The following is an 8,773-nucleotide window of genomic DNA, read 5'->3' as shown; positions in this document are numbered from 1 at the left end:
CCTCATGGGCAGGATGACTAAAACACCGTTCTCCGGTACTATGGAGAGAGCAACAGATTTGTTGGAAATCATACATACTGATGTATGTGGTCCGATGAATATTGAGGCTCGTGGCGGATATCGTTATTTTCTCACCTTCACAGATGATTTAAGCAGATATGGGTATATCTACTTAATGAAACATAAATCTGAAACATTTGAAAAGTTCAAAGAATTTCAGAGTGAAGTTGAAAATCATCGTAACAAGAAAATAAAGTTTCTACGATCTGATCGTGGAGGAGAATATTTGAGTTATGAGTTTGGTGTACATTTGAAAAACTGTGGAATAGTTTCGCAACTCACGCCACCCGGAACACCACAGCATAATGGTGTGTCCGAACGTCGTAATCATACTTTACTAGATATGGTGCGATCTATGATGTCTCTTACTGATTTACCGCTATCATTTTGGGGTTATGCTTTAGAGACGGCCGCATTCACGTTAAATAGGGCACCATCAAAATCCGTTGAGACGACGCCTTATGAACTGTGGTTTGGCAAGAAACCAAAGTTGTCGTTTCTTAAAGTTTGGGGCTGCGATGCTTATGTGACAAAGCTTCAACTTGATAAGCTCGAACCCAAATCGGAGAAATGCGTCTTCATAGGATACCCAAAGGAGACTGTTGGGTACACCTTCTATCACAGATCCGAAGGCAAGACATTCGTTGCTAAGAATGGATCCTTTCTAGAGAAGGAGTTTCTCTCGAAAGAAGTGAGTGGGAGGAAAGTAGAACTTGACGAGGTAGCTGTACCTGCTCCCTTGTTGGAAAGTAGTACATCACAAAAAATTGTTTCTGCGACACCTACACCAATAAGTGAGGAAGTTAATGATAAAGATCATGAAACTTCAGAACAAGATACTACTGAACCTCGTAGATCAACCAGAGTAAGATCCGCACCAGAGTGGTACGGTAATCCAGTTCTGGAAGTCATGCTACTAGATCATGATGAACCTACGAACTATGAAGAAGCGATGGTGAGCCCAGATTCCGCAAAGTGGCTTGAAGCCATGAAATCTGAGATGGGATCCATGTATGAGAACAAAGTATGGACTTTGGTTGACTTGCCCGATGGTCGGCAAGCAATTGAGAATAAATGGATCTTCAAGAAGAAGACTGACGCTGATGGTAATGTTACTGTCTACAAAGCTCGACTTGTCGCGAAAGGTTTTCGACAAGTTCAAGGGGTTGACTACGATGAGACTTTCTCACCCGTAGCGATGCTTAATTCTGTCCGAATCATGTTAGCGATTGCCGCATTTTATGATTATGAAATTTGGCAGATGGATGTCAAAACTGCATTCCTGAATGGATTTCTGGAAGAAGAGTTGTATATGATGCAACCGGAAGGTTTTGTCGATCCAAAGGGAGCTAACAAAGTGTGCAAGCTCCAGCGATCCATTTATGGACTGGTGCAAGCATCTCGGAGTTGGAATAAACGCTTTGATAGTGTGATCAAAGCATTTGGTTTTATACAGACTTTCGGAGAAGCCTGTATTTACAAGAAAGTGAGTGGGAGCTCTGTAGCATTTCTGATATTATATGTGGATGACATATTGCTGATTGGAAATGATATAGAATTTCTGAATAGCATAAAGGGATACTTGAATAAAAGTTTTTTCAATGAATGACCTCGGTGAAGCTGCTTACATATTAGGCATTAAGATCTATAGAGATAGATCAAGACGCTTAATTGGACTTTCACAAAGCACATACCTTGACAAGATTTTGAAGAAATTCAAAATGGATCAAGCAAAGAAAGGATTCTTGCCTGTGTTACAAGGTGTGAAGTTGAGTAAGACTCAATGCCCGACCACTGCAGAAGATAGAGAGAATATGAAAGATGTTCCCTATGCATCAGCCATAGGCTCTATCATGTATGCAATGCTGTGTACCAGACCTGATGTGTGCCTTGCTATAAGTTTAGCAGGGAGGTACCAAAGTAATCCAGGAGTGGATCACTGGACAGCGGTCAAGAACATCCTGAAATACCTGAAAAGGACTAAGGATATGTTTCTCGTATATGGAGGTGACAAAGAGCTCACCGTAAAAGGTTACGTTGATGCAAGCTTTGACACTGATCCGGACGATTCTAAATCGCAAACCGGATACGTGTTTACATTAAACGGTGGAGCTGTCAGTTGGTGCAGTTCTAAACAAAGCGTCGTAGCGGGATCTACATGTGAAGCGGAGTACATAGCTGCTTCGGAAGCAGCGAACGAAGGAGTCTGGATGAAGGAGTTCATATCCGATCTAGGTGTCATACCTAGTGCATCGGGTCCAATGAAAATCTTTTGTGACAACACTGGTGCAATTGCCTTGGCAAAGGAATCCAGATTTCACAAAAGGACCAAACACATCAAGAGACGCTTCAATTCCATCCGGGATCTAGTCCAGGTGGGAGACATAGAGATTTGCAAGATACATACGGATCTGAATGTTGCAGACCCGTTGACTAAGCCTCTTCCACGAGCAAAACATGATCAGCACCAAGGCTCCATGGGTGTTAGAATCATTACAGTGTAATCTAGATTATTGACTCTAGTGCAAGTGGGAGACTGAAGGAAATATGCCCTAGAGGCAATAATAAAGTTATTATTTATTTCCTTATAATCATGATAAATGTTTATTATTCATGCTAGAATTGTATTAACCGGAAACATAATACATGTGTGAATACATAGACAAACAAAGTGTCACTAGTATGCCTCTACTTGACTAGCTCATTAATCAAAGATGGTTATGTTTCCTAACCATGAACAATGAGTTGTTATTTGATTAACGAGGTCACATCATTAGTTGAATGATCTGATTGACATGACCCATTCCATTAGCTTAGCACCCGATCGTTTAGTATGTTGCTATTGCTTTTCTTCATGACTTATACATGTTCCTATGACTATGAGATTATGCAACTCCCGTTTGCCGGAGGAACACTTTGGGTGCTACCAAACGTCACAACGTAACTGGGTGATTATAAAGGAGCATTACAGGTGTCTCCAAAGGTAGATGTTGGGTTGGCGTATTTCGAGATTAGGATTTGTCACTCCGATTGTCGCAGAGGTATCTCTGGGCCCTCTCGGTAATACACATCACATAAGCCTTGCAAGCATTACAACTAATATGTTAGTTGTGAGATGATGTATTACAGAACGAGTAAAGAGACTTGCCGGTAACGAGATTGAACTAGGTATTGGATACCGACGATCAAATCTCGGGCAAGTAACATACCGATGACAAAGGGAACAACATATGTTGTTATGCGGTCTGACCGATAAAGATCTTCTTAGAATATGTAGGAGCCAATATGGACATCCAGGTCCCGCTATTGGTTATTGACCGGAGACGTGTCTCGGTCATGTCTACATTGTTCTCGAACCCGTAGGGTCCGCACGCTTAAGGTTACGATGACAGTTATATTATGAGTTTATGCATTTTGATGTACCGAAGGTTGTTCGGAGTCCCGGATGTGATCACGGACATGATGAGGAGTCTCGAAATGGTCGAGACGTAAAGATTGATATATTGGAAGCCTATGTTTGGATATCGGAAGTGTTCCGGGTGAAATCGGGATTTTACCGGAATACCGGGAGGGTTACCGGAACCCCCCGGGAGCTATATGGGCCATAGTGGGCCTTAGTGGAAAAGAGAAGGGGCTGCCCTAGATGGGCTGCGCGCCTCCCCCTTCCCCTAGTCCTATTAGGACTAGGAGAGGTGGTCGGCCCCCTCCTCCTCTTTTCCCCTCCGAGGAATCCTAGTTGGACTAGGATTGGGGGGAATCCTACTCCCAGAGGGAGTAGGACTCTCCTGCGCCCTCCTCCTTGGCCGGCCAGCCCTCCCCCTTGGCTCCTTTATATACGGAGGCAGGGGACACCTCTAGACACACAAGTTGATCCACGTGATCTATTCCTTAGCCGTGTGCGGTGCCCCCTGCCACCATATTCCTCGATAATACTGTAGCGGAGTTTAGGCGAAGCCCTGCTGCTGTAGTACATCAAGATCGTCACCACGCCGTCGTGTTGACGGAACTCTTCCCCGACACTTTGCTAGATCGGAGTCCGGGGATCATCATCGAGCTGAACGTGTGCTCGAACTCGGAGGTGCCGTAGTTTCGGTGCTTGATCGGTTGGATCGTGAAGACGTATGACTACTTCCTCTACGTCGTGTCATCGCTTCCGCAGTCGGTCTGCGTTGGGTACGTAGACAACACTCTCCCCCTCGTTGCTATGCATCACATGATCTTGCGTGTGCGTAGGAATTTTTTTGAAATTACTACGAAACCCAACATCTGTCACCTAGCGGTGCATTAAGGACATAATTCTTCTGTGCAGCAATGAGGATAAACCTCAGATCACGGATCCAATCCACATCATTGCTACAAACATTTTTCAACTTAGTTTTCTCTACGAACATATCAAAAATAAAACAGGGGAGCTAAACGCGAGCTATTGATCTACAATATAGATATGCTAATACTACCAGGACTAAGTTCATGATAAATTTAAGTTCAATTAATCATATTACTTAAGAACTCCCACTTAGAAAGACATCCCTCTAATCTTCTAAGTGATCACGTGATGCAAATCAACTAAACCATAACCAATCATCACGTAAAATGGAGTAGCTTTCAATGGCGAACATTAATATGTTGATCATATCTACTATATGATTCACGCTCGACCTTTCGGTCTCAGTGTTCCGAGGCCATATCTGCATATGCTAGGCTCGTCAAGTTTAACCTGAGTATTCTGCGTGTGCAAAACTGGCTTGCACCCGTTGTAGATGGACATAGAACTTATCACACCCGATCATCACGTGGTGTCTGGGCACGACGAACTTTGGCAACGGTGCATACTCAGGGAGAACACTTTTATCTTGAAATTTAGTGAGAGATCATCTTATAATGCTACCGTCAATCAAAGAAAGATAAGATGCATAAAAGATAAACATCACATGCAATCAATATAAGTGATATGATATGGCCATCATCATCTTGTGCTTGTGATCTCCATCTCTGAAGCACCGTCATGATCACCATTGTCACCGGCGCGACACCTTGATCACCATCGTAGCATCGTTGTCGTCTCACCAATCTTATGCTTCCACGACTATCGCTACCGCTTAGTGATAAAGTAAAGCATTACAGCGCAATTGCATTGCATACAATAAAGCGACAACCATATGGCTCCTGCCAGTTGCCGATAACTCGGTTACAAAATATGATCATCTCATACAATAAAATTTAGCATCATGTCTTGACCATATCACATCACAACATGCCCTACAAAAACAAGTTAGACGTCCTCTACTTTGTTGTTGCAAGTTTTACGTGGCTGCTACGGGCTTAAGCAAGAACCGTTCTTACCTACGCATCAAAACCACAACGATAGTTTGTCAAGTTGGTGCTGTTTTAACCTTCGCAAGGACCGGACGTAGCCACACTTGGTTCAACTAAAGTTGGAGAAACTGACACCCGCCAGCCACCTGTGTGCAAAGCACGTCGGTAGAACCAGTCTCGCGTAAGCGTACGCGTAATGTCGGTCCGGGCCACTTCATCCAACAATACCGCCGAATCAAAGTATGACATGCTGGTTAGCAGTATGACTTATATCGCCCACAACTCACTTGTGTTCTACTCATGCACAACATCAACGCATAAAACCTAGGCTCGGATGCCACTGTTGGGGAACGTAGTAATTTCAAAAAAATTTCCTACGCACACGCAAGATCATGGTGATGCATAGCAACGAGAGGGGAGAGTGTTGTCCACGTACCCTCGTAGACCGAAAGCGGAAGCGTTAGCACAACGCGGTTGATGTAGTCGTATGTCTTCACGGCCCGACCGGTCAAGCACCGAAACTATGACACCTCTGAGTTTTAGCACACATTCAGCTCGATGACGATCCCCGGACTCCGATCCAGCAGAATGTCGGGGAAGAGTTCCGTCAGCACGACGGCGTGGTGACGATCTTGATGTTCTACTGTCGCAGGGGTTCGCCTAAGCACCACTACAATATTATCGAGGACTATGATGGAGGGGGGCACCGCACACGGCTAAGAGATTAATGATCAACTGTTGTCTGGGGTGCCCCCCTGCCCCTGTATATAAAGGAGCAAGGGGGGAGGCGGCTGGCCTAGGAGGAGGGCGCGCCAAGGGGAGAGTCCTACTCCCACCGGGAGTAGGACTCCTCCTTCCCTTGTTGGAGTAGGAGAGAAGGAAAGAGGGGGAGAGGAACAAGGAAAAGGGGGCTGCACCCCTTGTCCAATTCGAACCAGAGGGGGGTGCGCGCCTCCTTCCTTTTGGCCTCTCTCCTCTATTCCCGTATGGCCCAATAAGGCCCATATACTCCCCGGCGAATTCCTGTAACTCTCCGGTACTCCGAAAAATACCCGAATCACTCGGAACCTTTCCGATGTCCGAATATAGTCGTCCAATATATCGATCTTTACATCTCGACCATTTCGAGACTCCTCGTCATGTCCCCGATCTCATCCGGGACTCCGAACTCCTGCGGTACATCAAAACTCATAAACTCATAATATAACTGTCATCGAAACCTTAAGCGTGCGGACCCTACGGGTTCGAGAACAATGTAGACATGACCGAGACACGTCTCTGGTCAATAACCAATAGAGGAACCTGGATGCTCATATTGGCTCCCACATATTCTACGAAGATCTTTATCGGTCAAACCGCATAACAACATACGGTGTTTCCTTTGTCATCGGTATGTTACTTGCCTGAGATTCGATCGTCGGTATCTCAATACCTAGTTCAATCTCGTTACCGGCAAGTCTCTTTACTCATTCCGTAATACATCATCCTGCAACTAACTTATTAAGTTGCAATGCTTGCAAGGCTTTAAGTGATGTGCATTACCGAGAGGGCCCAGAGATACCTCTCCGACAATCGGAGTGACAAATCCTAATCTCGAAATACGCCAACCCAACAAGTATCTTTGGAGACACCTGTAGAGCACCTTTATAATCACCCAGTTACATTGTGACGTTTGGTAGCACACAAAGTGTTCCTCCGGTAAACGGGAGTTGCATAATCTCATAGTCATAGGAACATGTATAAGTCATGAAGAAAGCAATAGCAACAAACTAAACGATCAAGTGCTATGCTAACGGAGTGGGTCAAGTCAATCACATCATTCTGTAATGATGTGACCCCGTTAATCAAATGACAACTCATGTCTATGGCTAGGAAACTTAACCATCTTTGATTCAACGAGCTAGTCAAGTAGAGGCATACTAGTGACACTCTGTTTGTCTATGTATTCACACATGTATTATGTTTCCGGTTAATACAATTCTAGCATGAATAATAAACATTTATCTTGAAATAAGGAATAAATAATAACTTTATTATTGCCTCTAGGGCATATTTCCTTCACCAGCAGGGGCTCGCCCTGGTGCGGCGCGCCCGCGACCCGCACTACCACCGCATGCCCCAGGCCGCAGCCATCCCCGCCTTGCCGCCCGCGCCGCTCAACAGAGGAGCTCCACCGTCGCGCCCAACTCGCCAGATCCGCACACCCTCGGAGCTGCCAGATCCACAGCCTCCCCGACACGGCCAAGCTATGCCGCCCTACGCGCGCCTCCCCGCGGTCGAACGCGGCTGCCCCAGCCCGTGTGCGCACCAGCGCGGGAGCAGCGCCCTGGATCCCACCGAGATGGGCAGCCCACGCCGCTGGAGCTCAGACGGGAGGAGGTGGTGCCCCCCCGCCGTTGAGCCATGCGGGCTTTGCCCGGCGACGTCTGCCGGCGGCGGCGAGGGGAAGATGACCGTGGATCTATGCTGGCGGCGGCTAGGTTTTCGCCCCCATGGACGCCCGCGGGAGCGACCCGAGGAGCGTTCCGCTTTTCGTCCTGGGGCGGGAGGGGTTTGGCTTTGCTGCGGTATAAGCATGATCTTGCAGCTCTACCAACCATGTTTAGTTGGGTTCAGCTTCAATGAAAGCAACTTATGTAGGCAACAATCAGGTGATGATCCAACCTATTTAGCATGTTTAGCTCCTTTATAGTAGCTACTATGGATCGTTTCCTTCATTGCCTTTTACTTCCTCCGTTTCATAATATAAAAGCGTTTTTGACACTACACTGAGGGAGTACTTTTCCTGGCTAGCAAAACCCTGCAACATGTGACGAAAGAAGAATAGCTGTCCTGGCTGATCTAGGTCGCTTCTAGAACTGATATCTAAATTATTGTATGGCCCACACGACATTTGGTTACCAGGCTCGAGGTAGCCCTTTTCTCTCTTTTTTGAAAATTTATTTCCACATCTAAAAAAGTATTGGGAGTAGTGTGCACATATATATATATATCGACACAGTACTCCCAATAAACAAGTATACCGATTGAAAATTCATGCTCGAACAAGGTTTGTGCAAATTCATAAAATGTTACAAAAATGCGAGCACATCCCAAAATGCCAACATTTCCACTTACCAGCGGTAATCGGTTCTACCGGTGTTGCTCGGTATTGTTTCTCGACCATTACCTAAAACATTGATTTGGAGTAAAAAAAAAGAATACCAGGAGACTACAAACTCAACAAGTCATCAAGGTTGATTCTAGAGCTTTGATTCCTCGTGACTCTTCGAGTAGAATATGACTATTTAGGATGATTCATTTGCTACTGAAAAGGTTATCTGAGATGGTTTCTCAATGTCATATATGACAGTTTCGAGAGGGGTCTCCTTTGGAGTCACCGATATCGTGGTATCTT

Source organism: Triticum urartu, chromosome 7A (assembly GCF_056163025.1).
Source record: "Triticum urartu cultivar PI428250 chromosome 7A, HENAU_Tu73, whole genome shotgun sequence".
Classification (NCBI taxonomy): Eukaryota; Viridiplantae; Streptophyta; class Magnoliopsida; order Poales; family Poaceae; genus Triticum; species Triticum urartu.
The sequence above is the reverse complement of the archived record's forward strand: the minus strand, read 5'-3'. Positions refer to the sequence as shown.